We start from the raw sequence: 14,954 nt of genomic DNA, 5'->3' as shown, positions 1-14,954 counted from the left end.
AAATCTTCTTCGCTGCTTTAAGTGCATTTCTGCAGCAGAATTACAGCGCCACATATTGATCTGACATTTGTACTACATAATTTTGAGTCGTTTCAGTGGTTTCGTGTGGACGCAAATAATTTTTGAGACGAGGAAAAAAAAAGATCTGTTTAGGGTAACTTAAACTCCAGCTTCGTGCGGACGGAGCCTAAATGTTTATTTCAGCAGGAAGACGACAGAAAAGACGCACAAGTATCGCTGTGCTCGATGAAAACAACACAGTAATGAGCCTGGCGCTTGATCAAACTGTATAAAGTGTGTTTGATGATCGTGTAAATATGAGAAATACCGTGAACTGCTCGACTCTCCTCAGAAGACTCGCCGCTGAAACTGAATGAGAGGAAGGCGCACGTGAGAGCGGTGACGTCATATACTGTTAAAAACGACAAAACACCAACAAAAATAACATAATCACTCAAATAACAACACGCTGCTCATCTCCATTCCAGCTCTCAAAACTGCAACATGTTAATGATTTAATTACGTTATTGAAATTAATACAGTTATCATAAAATCAGAGTCAGGGTCAAAATTAGATTCATATGGACATAGTTATTTAGCTGTAGAGGTTGAGTGTCATTAATGTTTTTGTATTATGTTTTATATGTGTCATATTGTGAAAAATATCATTATTGTCTTTCAATAGAGCAGTTTTATAGTCTTTTCTCATATATCCTGACTCAAATAATCAGTTTCTAACAGCAAACACTCAGAATAAAGTGAGATGATCTGAATGGCTTGTCTTGACAGTAAGAACATGAGTGATCCAGAACCCTGCAGAATGAAACACACTGAAGATACTGAAGAACAAAGAGGTTGGTGTTTATTCTTCATTAATTCGTGATGCTGAACAACATTCATGATAGAAAGATTCATGTCTTATTTGTTTGTGTTCAACAAATGGTCAGTAAAAGGAGGTTTGAGAAACTTTCATATTGATTTTCAGCATCAAGTCAAACTAAATATTATTTTAACTGATTTATTTTATATTTATTTTATATCTGGTTCACAGCTTTAGACAATGTTGCCATAATTCTAGTCATTATAGTTACTGTTGTATTTATAATAAATTATAGAAGTTATTCATACTCAGAGCTCAACCCTAAGCCGTGTCATGTGCTTGTATAAAAATCATAATAATGAGTAGAGATGCACCGGAACCAAATATAATGAAACACTTGGCCGAATACCGAACAACATTCAACATTCCAGCAGACATTTTACCAACAAAGCTCAATATAACTGAATATAACTTGACACAAAAACGGATTTCAAATTTCTTTTCAAAAGCTCCCACAGCAAAGCGAATAAGAGAAGGGGGGGCAAAATCGCTGGATTTGACATCCGATTCATCGTTATGTGCAGCACCACCGGCAGAAAGCCACTGGGATGAGCAGCGACAGCTGACCCAATGAGTGAACCCACCACCGCCACCCTCACTATGAGCCACCCTCATCCCTCGTCGCCACACGCGGATAGTCAAAAAGCAGATGCAGGTGCACAGTCCTTCAGGCCTCCGCCTGATTATAATTTTCCAGTCAAAAAACAACGTGGGGAGAGCTTTGCACGCAGCTGTAGGGCATCCTGGTTCCGAGAGTGGAAGTGGCTGGAATATATTTCGGACAGTGATGGCATCGTGTGTGGGGTGTGCAGATCGGCTGTCAAAAGTAAACTGCTGTGCCCGACCACCGACAGTTTATTTTTAAAAGATAAGGGATTTTCAAATTGGAAATAGCAACAGAGAAAATCAGAGACCATGAGAAATCTAAAACTCATTTAGATGCAACCCAAAGATTGGCAGCGTTGAAAAACACTCCAATAAATGCACTACTCTCTGACGCCCAGGCAAAGGAGCAGAGAACAGCGCGGAAAATCCTTTAACTTATTTTCAGCTGCGTAAGATTCTTGGGGCGCCAGGGGCTTCCAGTGAGAGGGGATGCCAATCGGGATGGAGTCTTATGGCAGCTAATGCAGGAGCGAGTGCGCGATGATCCTGACCTTGATAAGTGGCTGAAAAGGAGAGACAACTGGATGTCAAACAACATCCAAAATGAGATTCTGGAACTATTTGCGCATGACATATTGAGAACAATTGGAGCAACAGCATCAAAAACTGACGTTTTTGGGTTAACTGCGGATGGGACAACAGATATCAGTGGCAAAGAACAATTTTCAATCAGTCTGCAATTTAGCAATGACCACCTAGAAGCTCAAAATTTCTATCTTAGCTTTTACAACGCCCCTGACACAACGGCTGAAACCTTATTTCTGTGCATAAAGGATGTCCTGGTGCGCCTCCATTTGCCACTGGAGCGACTGAAGGGCTACTGCTTTGATGGAGCCAGTAACATGTCAGAGAGGTTCATTGGGGTGCAAGCTAAACTGAAGGAAGTATGTCCCGACTCTGTTTTTGTCCACTGCGCAAATCACTCACTGGATCTGGTGCTGCAAGAAGTGGCTCGTGAAGTGCGTCTTGTTGCTGATACGCTAAACTTTGTGCGTGAAGTCACTGTTATAATCAACGATTCAGCAAAGAGAAAAGCGTTGTATCAGTCCCTATTTGGAGCCGGAGACGTTGTGAACTTGCTTGGCCTCTGCCCAACTCGGTGGTGCATCAGAGTTGTGTCACTGTCACGTTTGCTGGCCTGCTACGGAGAGATGATACAGACTTTCAGATCCTTGGAGAGTGACAAAGCTGTGAAAGGGGACACCCGTGCCAAAATTGCAGGATTGCTAACAAAGGCCACAAATATGCGCACAGTGTTTGGTTTGTTTGCCTGCGTAACCCTGTTTACCCCATGTGAAGCAGTGGCACGATCACTTCAAGGAACCAAAGTCACAGCTTTAGGATCCATGGAAGCTGGCAAACTCCTTTGCAAACAACTGGGCACACTGCGACAGGATGAAACCATCACTGACCTTGTGGCCAAGACCAAGCAATATGCAGAGCGTTACGGCCTGAAGCCGCCACATCCAGTGCGCAGCAGCAAGACACCTGCACGCTTTCGCTATACACAAGAGGAGGAGACCAGTGACCAAGAGTGCAGCGAAGTGGAGGGTAAATGTTTGTAATAAAAAATACACAATTGGTCTTTTCAGTTGTAGTAGGCTAAGGTTATTTATGTTATATTTCTGTATTCAGTGTATCCGAACGTGTGGAAAAGGGAGATGTTTGAGGCGCTGGACCTGATGCGCTCAGAAGTGGAGAGGCGTTTTGACCAGGTCGGAATCCAAGTTGCTGCAGGGCGAGAGCAGGCGATCATTGAGGCAGCTCAAGGAAAAAAAGTTAATGTGACTTCTCTGAAACTCACCGGTTTTACAAGAGAGCGACTAAGTCATGAGTTGGACATACTGTGGGATATCTGTACAGGGCGTGAAGTTAACACAATTCGGGATGTTGTGTCCATTCTCCAAACCATGCAACCACAAACTCATTCCATGCTGTCAGAGGTGGAAAAGCTCATCAAACTATGCCTGTGCCTGCCCATATCTGTCGCTGCATCAGAGCGCTCCTTCTCGACTTTGCGCAGGTTGAAAACCTGGCTGCGTAACACCATGTCACAGGAGAGACTAACGCACTTGGCCATTATGAATGCCCACAGTGATCTCCTGGATGAAATCGATGTCTCGACTCTGATAAAAAAATTTATAAGTCGAACAACTGAAAGAAGATCCACCTTTGGAAATGCATGAATTATTATTTTTTTGTTTAATGCACTTTTTGAGTAGCGTATGTGTCTACTAGCATGTTCATAGCTTTAAATGTTTTGACTGTCAATGCTATTTCAATATAGGGCTCTATATGTTCGTTCAGTGGCTTGATATTACCGGTATGAATTTTCATGTTCCAAAATGTTGTGAAAATAAAACAGCTCGCCCTCGTTCATTTCAGGGGTTCTATTTAATTACCATTTGTGCATTTCATTCATTGCGCCTTGACACCAGTTCAAAACTGAGTCCCAAAAGTCAGCGTAAGAAGCATAACACATACAGACTCCATGTAGGCCTATGATTCGCTCTTTTGTTGTTCTGTATTCTTTCAGGATCAAAAATATAACAAATGAAAGCATTTATCTGTATTTCAGACTGATGAGAACTATGCATATACATTCATAAATCAGTCAATTTTGTATTTTATTATGAGATATTTTATTCTAATGTGATCAGTGACTCAACGCTGATGGATCAAAGTGCGCGCATTTCGACATTTGCAGTAAAAACTTGAAATATAAATTCTCAGAAAATGCATTTAATACCAATATATTGAAACGTCTGTTTATATGCTCCATTAATAAAGGAGTCCAGACATTGGAAAAATATCAGTCCACATGCATTTTATATTTAATATGAGGGAAATAGACATGCATGCATGCGTGACACAAAAAATCTTTAACTTTTAGGTAGCAAAATATTTTTTAGTGATTCTGTCAATTACACTAAGGTTATTACATTGTCTGCTATATATTTGCTTCTTATTTATTAAATACGGGCAATTGATTGATAAAACATTGATCAAAATTAAGATACAAAACGAATATCTTTTAAAAAGAGTTTTCTATAAAACAAAACTTGATGAAGTCGTCAAAATCATGTTTTACCAAAAACAGCGCCGGTGCTAGGAGGGCGCCAGCGCCTCTGCCTTTCAGCGCCTATGCGTCGCGAGTGGATGATAGCCCTGAAGACTCCTAGCAATGATATACCTTTTAGTGGTAGTACACCTTTAGTTAAGTTATACCTTAAGAGTCTTCGTAGCGCGCTAAGAGACAATGTTATCGGGAAACGCAGCCCAGGTATGATGCATTTCATGCGTAATGGAGATTCCAAAGCGCTCTTCTTTGGTCAGAACCATGGAGAGCGATCGCGGATAGTACTGTCCTATGCACCAAACAATGCAACAAAATATTTAAAGAGCATCAAGCTATTAAAATCTATATTATGTATACGCACAGATAACATAACAGTAGGCTATATTAGTCAATATTTTTTTATTAGGTTAAGCAGTGATTGGATAACGTTTTTTTATTTATTTTTTTTATTTAACATTTTTAATTTAAGGCCCACCCACAATTGGTCTGGCCCATCCAAAACTGGAATCCTGGCGCCGTGCCTGGGCCACACTGAGCTGTGCGTAACGCCCACAGACGTGAAGTGAACGAGACAGAGGCTGTCCTGTACTGTCTGAAATGGTTAACTCTGTGGCGATGCATGTGCAAAACAGATTTAACTAATCATAAAGTCAATCAGGATACATAACACAGCCTGTTGCCAGCAGCATAACACATTGGGTTTGGGTTTACTGCTAAGTTAAGACTAATCAAATCTTGGTCTATCAAGCCTCTTCTGGCTCACTAACAGTTAGTCGACTATTATGGGTCAGCCCTATACGAAACAATATAGTCATTTATCTTTTGTAAGACACTCTTAGTGTCAGAATGGCTGTATGTGTCGAGGGCGTTGTAGTGATTTTTACTTTGTCCATCCAAGGACGCAAAGTAAAATAGCGATTGGTACTCACGTCACCGCTGACGTTGTGATTTTGGATCACATGTCTCTTAAGGTGTGGTTATGAGTACATCAGATGACCACTTCCCCCCTTTCCCTAGTTCAGGGCACCAGTCAGGGTCTTTCACTCCCAACAGGGGCTTTCATTCATTTAGAATTAATGTAAAGTGGTCAGCTGATTTATCTGAAAGATTGGTGGAAATGCTAACTTGTAGAGCCTTTTCTGTATTATCAGCACAAGGAAGACACAAGTGTAATAAAATACATTTTATTAACAAAAGATAAACAAGAATAACTAACACGACTACTAAATGAATACCATCTGATCTCCTGATGATCTCCTGGAGCACCAAAGGGTCCTAAAATCTGGAACACGCAGATGAGGCCCTGGTGTAGGTGCAGAAGGTCCTTAACAATCTGGAACACTGAAGGTACCTTGGAGTGAAGGTTTGCTCTCCTGAGCTTAACCTTGTTGCAGATGTTGTTACTGTCTCGCTGGATGGAAACTTTGAACGTAGTGTTGGTTAACGGCTCTTTCCTCAAAAGCCGGAGGCTTAGAACGTGGTCGTCTCTGTTGCTGCCTCACAAGCTGTAGACTCAGATCATGGGATCTGTTGTTGTCTCTCTGGATGGACCAGAAGCTCAGAACGGTGTTGTGTCTGTTATGTCTTCTCCCTTCGCAGGGCAGACTCAGAACGGTGTATCTGTTGTGTCTCAGCTTCGCAAGCCGGGACTCAGAACAATATCTGTTAAAGGTACAATCTGTGATATTTTTTTCCGCTAGAGGTCGCTAGAAGCCTATTCAAAACAAAGGCGTAGTTTGATGACGCAAAGTTTTAGAGCGGAAACTTGGGACATGTGGTCTCCATCTCAACGGACGGTGCAAAAGAATAGGGATTGGAGTCTGGAAGAACTCATGTTCGTGGATGCGATTATTAACGTTACTGTAGTAAGAAGCTGAGCAGGAGCGAGTGTTGCGGGAGCTGAACGAGGAGCTGGAGCGATTGATCAACACATGCCTCACGAGCAGCGGGACTTTTATTATGACACAGTCGCCGGCGCCGCTTCCGCTTTTCCGGTCATGAGTTTACGGGAGCTGTCCTTGTCGATAGAACCAGCGGCAGATGGCAAACAGTAATTATGTTCCATAAATAATTAACACAATCCACCATAAAACGTGCAAGAAGTAAATAAGGAACTGCTTGAAACAAGCTAACTTAGTGGTTTGCTGGACGCTAGACTCTACTTCCGCATTTGTCCACGGCATTGTTGTCATGTGGTTTCTACGTCAGTAAAGGCGGTAACAAAGGTAACTGCGTCATTGACAGGCGACTGCACTGCCCCGTGTCACTGTTTAGAATGGGAATTTCTCATGATTTACAAGTAGTTGAAAACATTAGAGATAATGTTAGTAATCAGCTGGACAAAATATATAACACTAGCCTAGTGGTTTTTGGATATTTTACTGCAAAAATTTTACATATTGTACCTTTAATGTCTTACTCCTTTCAGAGTTGAGACCCAGAACCGTGTATCTGTTGTGTCTCACCCGATGGCAGACTCAGAACAAGGAGTGTCGGTAGAAAGGGTACCTTTATCCCTTTCCGATGGGGAGGAGATTGCATTTTGGTGCTTTTCCATTCGAGTGCTGTGATTGGCTGCTGGCATCAGAGGGGACACACACAGTGTGGCCCACCTAGGGCTGGACGATATGGCCAAAATTTATATCACGATATAATTCTTAATTTCGGTCGATACGATATAATTCCGATATCGATATGAACTATATAATAGCCTCAGAAAAACTGCCAAGAACGGCCACAATGGATGTCTGTACCTACAAACATCTGAAAAAATAATTTGCCAAATCTATGAAATCTCTTCCTATAAAACTATATAATATTTTAGAAATAAAAACAGTACAAATAAATTTATGTTCAGCTTTTATTTGTATTTAGCCTTCATACAAAGATAAAAAATAAACATAAGACTCAATCACTTTAGTAATATTAATATCTTTAACATTAAACTATAATGTAGTCTGATTTTATTATCCTTAATATAGATTAAAACAAAAGTGCTTCAGCCAAGATAAAGATTGTGAACAGTAATAACAGTAATCAGTAAAAAAAAAAAAAGTGAGAAACAACAAAAACACATTGCTGGGGCAGGGACATTGTTGAGTGTTGATGACACTAGGGGTGCAATGGTTCAAATTGCTCACGGTTCGGTTCGTATCACGGTTTTAGGGTCTCGGTTTAGGTACGTGCTATTAGCACATACTGAACCGTACCGAAACCGTGACCCTAAAAATAGGACTACTGTCAAATAAAAATAAAGAAAATAAGAACAAACAATCAAACTACAAGCAACATCACAAATAAGTACAATAAAGCAAATATTCAAATAAAATAAACAGTGCTTTTCCAGTTTTTCAGGTATCTAACAGTAGTTTTTTAGGTACAGAAAATGGATAAAGTAATCAAATATAAAATAACACTGCATATTATCTTTACTGTATAAAATAAATAAAGATGAATCATTATTGAAGTTACAAAAACTATTCAGTCAAGAGCAGTGAGTGATTTCTTTGTTATTTGTTGTTTGATTTAACATCAAAAACAGGCAGCAGGAATAGTTTTTTTTCCCTATAAGACATGCACAATCCAGTACATATATGTATATAACAGTATATATACACTGTTACACATGCGCTGTCTTTCTCGACTGTTATACGTTCACTTAAGACATAATTGACTATGTTTGCTAGGATACTCGACAAGACGGGCATGTTGACATAATTTTTGAATGAATGTGTCCGCTGAAGCGCAAGACTTGAAAGAGAACTCAGTATTTGCGCGCTGACTGAAATAAGCGTGTGCGCGCTTCGGATGAGCGCACACAAATCTTCTCACAGCGCGTGTGAGTTCTCTTTCGCGCCTTGGTCTTGAAAGTTTAAATCAGCAAGGCTTAAATAAGTTTAGTTTAAACACAGATAGCAACGCGTGCTGTTCAGGTCTCACCTGTATCAACACCAGGGTGATGACGGCGTAAATGACTGGACATTAGAGCAGACGGCACTCGCTGTTAACAGTTTACAAAGAGTGACTGTTTTGTCCACGCTTTTTGATTATCGTTGTTGTAACGTTTTGCACATCCATCGACTGAAACATACATTATCTGAACTCTGTCTGTCTGTTTTCCACGTTGCTATTTTAAACAAACCATATTAACCAATAGATACGCTGAACACTGGCTGATGGCCGCGTGTCTCTGTGGTGTACGCCATCACTCAAATAGCCAATCGCGTTCTGCTCTTTCTAACCGCTGCGCCTCAAGTCAGTGAGAAATGCTGTAATATCGAAATACCGGAAATGTGTTTAAAAATCATATCACCGTTATCGAAAAAAATTATATCGCGATATATATTGATATTGAATTATTGTCCAGCCCTAGGCCCACCCTTCTCCCCTGTGGAACTCATTTGCATAAAGCACAAAGTTGGAAGTCTTTACAGTGTCTTTAAAGTTTACCAATGCATTTCTCACTTTCCAAACCACCACCAGAATACATTTGGCAATATTCTAAACAAATACAGACTAAACATGATGGAAAAAGATTGAACCGTCATTCAATTGTACATTAACAGCACTGTAAACGATTTCTGTTGTTTTCACAGTATTATTGCTGTATTATCAGAGAAAGCTTACTGTAGAAACAGTTTACAGTAAGTTGCTGTCAATTTTATAACTTTTGCAGTATTATTGCTGTATTTCCAGCTTTGTCTTACTGTAGAAACTATTAACAGGACAGTTGCTGTCAATTTATGCTATTCTTTGAAAAAAACAATAGAGTGGGAAAATAATTACAGTAATCCTTATATTACTGTTAAATTGATGACAGTAATAATCCAACAGACAAGGAATTTTATTTATTAATTAAATATTTATTTATAAGGAATTTTATAATACATCGTTTCATAAGGTAACCCATATATTAAGGCATTTAAGCATATAGTTAAAAAAAGTTTAATGTTTTATGTGGGTGTTTTTTAATTGCGTATCTTTATGGTTGCCAGATTTTGACACAAAACCAACTAATCTCATAGGTTATAGCCAACAATTTTGTGGGTGGGACGTAGTTGTAGAGATGTAGATGTCAATAATATAGGCTAGGTAAATAGATAAAATCAATTCCCATGATATTTTTTTATTATTATAATTTTGCTTTCTATTAAACACACTAATTACATAAAGAGCGGAATCGCACAGGATATGGCAACCAATCATCTAAACCGTCAGACCACACTCATTTTCCAATTCATTTTCTGAGCCTTTGAGGATGAGCAAGACCAACAAGAACCAGTCAGGTGAGATATACAATTTTATTCAATATCTTAAAGATGTGTATTTCTAAAAGTTTCAACCCAAATGGGATTCGTTTTAACGTTACCACTAACATTAACGTTAAATAATCGCTGGTGAGTTTGATAGTAGTTTGTAACACAAACATTCTAACGTTAACGTTAGACAGTTAACGTTAGCCAAATACTAATTATCACACGGTTTGCTGTTAATGTTAGTTAATAATTTCAAGTTCAGAACAAAGTAATCGAAATGTTCTTGTGTGTAACTTACACCGTGTGCGTGTGTCCTGTCGCGATCGAGGCCTTATGCGCCTAAGCCCAAAGCTATGTTCGAAATCGACCTATTACACTAATGTTATGCACGACTTGAAGGGACAACCACAGTGTTTTCAGTCATATTATACATTTATTACGTGAGTACAACCGATGTAAGTTACACTTAAAGTGAATACACAGGCAGTGAAAGTCGCGCCGAATTAATTCCCGCATCTCGGTATAGTCCTTCTTCAGACCAGACGTTCACAGGATTCACTCGTTTTCATTAACTTCTTCAAGTGCACTAGTTTAGGCCATCCTTAAAAATATTTTGGTTTGCAGTAACAGTAAAAAAAAAAAAGGGGTCGGTAGGTCGGTCTATATATTTTTTTTCAAGTTTCAATGTAAAAAAAAAAGTACAATTTTGGTGATGGTGATTACGTAGGTATGAATTTAAAAAAATTAGCATGTTGTGACGTCACTGACTGGGTCTTTCAACCCGTGCCTTCGGGTGCAGCCGTGTTTCCACTGTCGGGCCTAAAGCGGGCATGCTAGTGCGTGCCAGGGCCAGTCGCGTTTCCACTGTCACTTCCGGGGCTTGATCGTGCCTCATCGGGGCCAACAGCCCGGGTTTTTCGGCCCGCCGAATAACTTCGTCTAAAGCGGGCCAGCTCAGGCTTGAGGAGGGAGTGGTTACGAGCAAAGGCGGAGTTTATCTGTGTGTGGAGACGGAGGCGACGATGATTACATGTAGGTGACCAGCTAACACCAGCATTAAAGATTTTTAAAATCATTTTAGCTCAACTCACTTTCAGACAGCAAGTTTTTTAAATAACTTGTGTTTGTGATCCGATGTGGATTCTGATCACCAAGACTATGCGCGCTATTACCATAGTAAACATGGTAAATACGACGGCTTGAAGAAATCAGTCATGTAATTATTTTATCTGTCAGCACGTCTCGTCTCTCAACGGGTTGAGATGAAGCGAACGCACCGGCCATAGTGTGACATCCGTTAACCAATAGTGTAAACATAGATGACGGTTTTTATTTAAAAGAAAGAACGTAGTCTTCGTTTGTATGTAGGCCTAGGCTATTTTTTGAAATAGCATTCAATTATTTAATTTACTAAAATTATGTTACTAAAGTTATATGCTATTTTTAAGTTGTGTTTAAGTTGTTAGCTTGTCATTTCTTGTCTTTGAAATTTGTTTTCTGTTCTAATTATTTATTTTGATTTTATAAATTGGAATTATTTTGTAACCTTTTTATGTTTTAACTGATCCATGTTTCTCTTTGTCTTACAGGTAAAAATCCTTAGTGAAGTCACCAGATGGATGGGTAAGTACTGCATCTAAAGTTAAAATTGCTTGGAAATAAGATTAGAAATGCCTTTCTCTTGCAAAGTGTGTCAGTACTCTGTAGAGTCTATTCCAGAATTTGTCAGACATGCTAAGGAACACAGGAATCTTGCAAACTATAGATTCTCTTGTGGATTTTTCCAGTGTCCATGTAACTTCAAAACTGCCTTTGGCCTTCGTACACATATGTATCGTAACCATGCAGTGATTACACCAAGTGCTGACAAATCACACAGTGGTGTTAATATGACATGCCAGGTTATGGAATGTTCTTTCACTTCCACATCTGTATCTCGTCTTTGTGAGCATTTAAAATGGCACATTAGAGATGGCAAGGCAGTTAAATGTCCTTTTCAAAGCTGCAAGAAAATATTCAGGGTTAGATCATCTTTTCTCTCTCACATAAGCAGAAAACATTCAGCACTTGATATCTGTGGTGAAGACAGTGCAGTAGGTCTTGACACCAATATTTCATGTGCTTCAATATGAGTGTTTCTGTCAGTATGTGCCTGTCAAAGATACACTTAAAGCCTTTTTAAGTCACTATTCAGTTAGACAACAGTACAACACCACTAAAATGCAGCAAGCTGTAGAATCAGATATATTGGAAGATGTTCAGGATGGTAAGAATTGGAGAAAAAAAACTCTTTCCTTCAGCAGTGTCCATTTTCTTTATCCATAATTCTGTACCAGGATGCATTAGAGGTTGCAAATCCCCTTGGATCTGGCAAAAACATCCATAAACTTCTGGCTGTATACCTTACCTTGGGTGAAATTCGGCCATATAATAGGTCCTCTATAGATCCCATGCAGCTAGTGATGCTGTGCAGGGAACAGGATTTACAGTTTTTTGGCCAAGACTTGGTATTCTCTCGCCTTGTTAATGATTTAAGGGATATTGAGGAATCTGGAATTATTTTGGATGATGGTGAGAAACTGCAAGGAGCTCTCATAGCAATTGTTGGTGACAACTTGGGATCCCATTCTATGGGAGGATTTACTGAAAATTTCAGCAAAAGCAAGAACTTCTGTCGGTACTGTATGATACATAGAGACGACTTTGAAAGGGAGCCTACAAAAATTGGTTCTCTGAGGACTCAAGAGGCCTATAAGAACAGTGTGAGAGGGTTGTCACTGGGTGACAGCCTTATAGATGGTGTGAAATCTGATTCTGTTTTCAATCGTTTGAGACACTTTCATGTATGCCAGCCAGGCCTTCCACCATGTTTAGGGCATGATCTTTTCGAGGGGATTGTGTCGACCGATCTTGCTTTGTACATCAAGCACTTTGTATCGGTAAAGCATTTCACATATACTCAGTTAAATAGGAGTATATCTCAGATAAAGCTTGTTGGCAGTGATGCAAGCAACTGGCCATGTGAAGCTGTGCAAGATGGAAAGAAGTTGGGGGGGAGTGCAGCCCAGAATTGGTGTTTTTTGCGCCTTCTCCCTCTTTTTATTGGTGATCGAATCAAAAATGCCCTTGATGACCAAGTGGCAGTTGTGTTTAAAGCTCAGGGAAATTGTAGAGCTTGTTTGTGCACCCAAGATTCACACCAATCAGGTAGCCTATCTCAAGGTTCTCATCAGGGAGTATGTTCAGATGCGGGTGGATATTTTCCCAGATTCCCCTATTAAACCAAAACACCACTTCCTTCTCCACTATCCAGACCTAATCCTTAAATTTGGTCCTCTCATTCATCTTTGGACAATGCGGTTTGAGAGTAAGCACACATATTTTAAGCAGTGTGCACGGAAGCTTCACAACTTCAAAAACCTCTCCAGTACTCTGGCAGAAAGGCGGCTGGAGCTGAGGGCTCGGCGGCGGCGGCTGGAGCTGAGGGCTGGAGACTGGAGAACTTGGCGCGGCGGAGACTGGAGAACTTGGCTCGGCGGAGACTGGAGAACTTGGCTCGGCGGAGACTGGAGAACTTGGCTCGGCGGAGACTGGAGAACTTGGCTCGGCGGAGACTGGAGAACTTGGCTCGGCGGAGACTGGAGAACTTGGCTCGGCGGAGACTGGAGAACTTGGCTCGATGGCTGAAGCTGAGGGCCAGTCCATCCCCTCAAATACAATGAGAATCCCCGTAGGAACGGGTGCGGGCTCGGAGGAGATGGAGCTGTTTGCTCGGCGGCTGGGACTGGAGTGGCCTTTGGCCTTCTCTTCTTCCTCCGCCTTCTGGACCCAGCAGTGGAGTGTGGGTCCAGTATGTAACAGGCAGGAAGTTCACTGGATGGGTATGCGGAGGAAGACGGAGTTTGACTGACTGGCCCGGCCAACCGTGTTTCTGGATGGACAGGAGACATACACTGATCCTGAACCGTAGCCACAAAGAATTTGGAACCATTTAACCACAAAATTAAATTGATAGTTTCACTTAAGGAGAAACGATAATCAGGTTCATCAAAACGGATAGTGTTGTCATCCAGTCCGTCCAGAAACAGGGCGATCAACTGAGCGTCGGGCCAGTTAGTCAAATAAGCGAGCTCAACGGACTCCTCCACATACCTCTCCAGCGAACGACCCACCTGAAGAAGCCCAATGAGACGATCGCCGGCTGTGAGAGGTGCAGGAGCAGGAGCCAGGGAGCAGAGGAAGGTCTCCATTCCTTTGTGGAAATCCAGCGTTTTGGGTCCGTTCTTCTGTTACGTATGCAGGTAGAGATGAGGCTGATACGGATTTCCACAATACGAACAATACATTTATTAAACAGAAAGCAGAGATCACCAAACATACATCTTAACAAACAGAGAACGGACGAGGAGTGAATGGAGTGAGTGCAATATAAAGGGAGTGCTGACAATAGAGTCCAGGTGCAAGTGATGAGTGATGATGGGGAGCTGACGAGGGAAGTGAGTGCAGGTGATGAAACAGGAGGATCATGGGAAATGGAGTCCAAGGGAACAAGGGATCTGTAACAAAGACTAGGCCCACTCTACAAAGATGTCTCTCTCAGAACACAATCCCAGAAGACACAGACAGACGGCACATGGTTAGAATCACTGTAGAAAAATGCTTAAACCCAACATGGAGTCAGTGTACAGTAATAGCTAAAAGTGTAGTTGACAAATACCCTGGTAGCTTTGAGAACGGAACAGAAGGTGACAGAATGGGCAATGGATACTTCACGTTGTCCTCACAACTGAAAAATAGAGTGGATAACCTTAACAGAAACAAAACCCTTGCCCATCTCAGAAAGCCAAAAAGACCTGCTGATACTAATGATGTCCACCCAGCACAGCCAGAAAAAGTTGCAAAAACTGACAGCTATGGATGCATAAACTGGCAGCCATCTCAATTACCAGAAAGAGAGACAATAGACTCTCTACATCATAAAAAAGAAGAACTTAAATTAATTTTCTCTCAGGAAGGACCAAGTGGATCAGACCGTGTAAGAGTGAATGATTTGATGGTCTTAACTTATGCAATT

The 14,954-nt window shown here is 40.8% G+C and overlaps 1 pseudogene; it reads left to right on the top strand.

The window, feature by feature from the left end:
• The window catches only part of LOC137015311 (zinc finger protein 729-like), a 343,783-nt pseudogene that overhangs the window by 35,031 nt on the left and 293,798 nt on the right, over nucleotides 1–14,954 (top strand).

This window comes from Chanodichthys erythropterus, chromosome 3 (genome assembly GCF_024489055.1).
Source record: "Chanodichthys erythropterus isolate Z2021 chromosome 3, ASM2448905v1, whole genome shotgun sequence".
Lineage (NCBI taxonomy): Eukaryota > Metazoa > Chordata > Actinopteri > Cypriniformes > Xenocyprididae > Chanodichthys > Chanodichthys erythropterus.
Note: the sequence above shows the minus strand (reverse complement) of the source record. Positions and strands in the feature narration are given on the sequence as shown.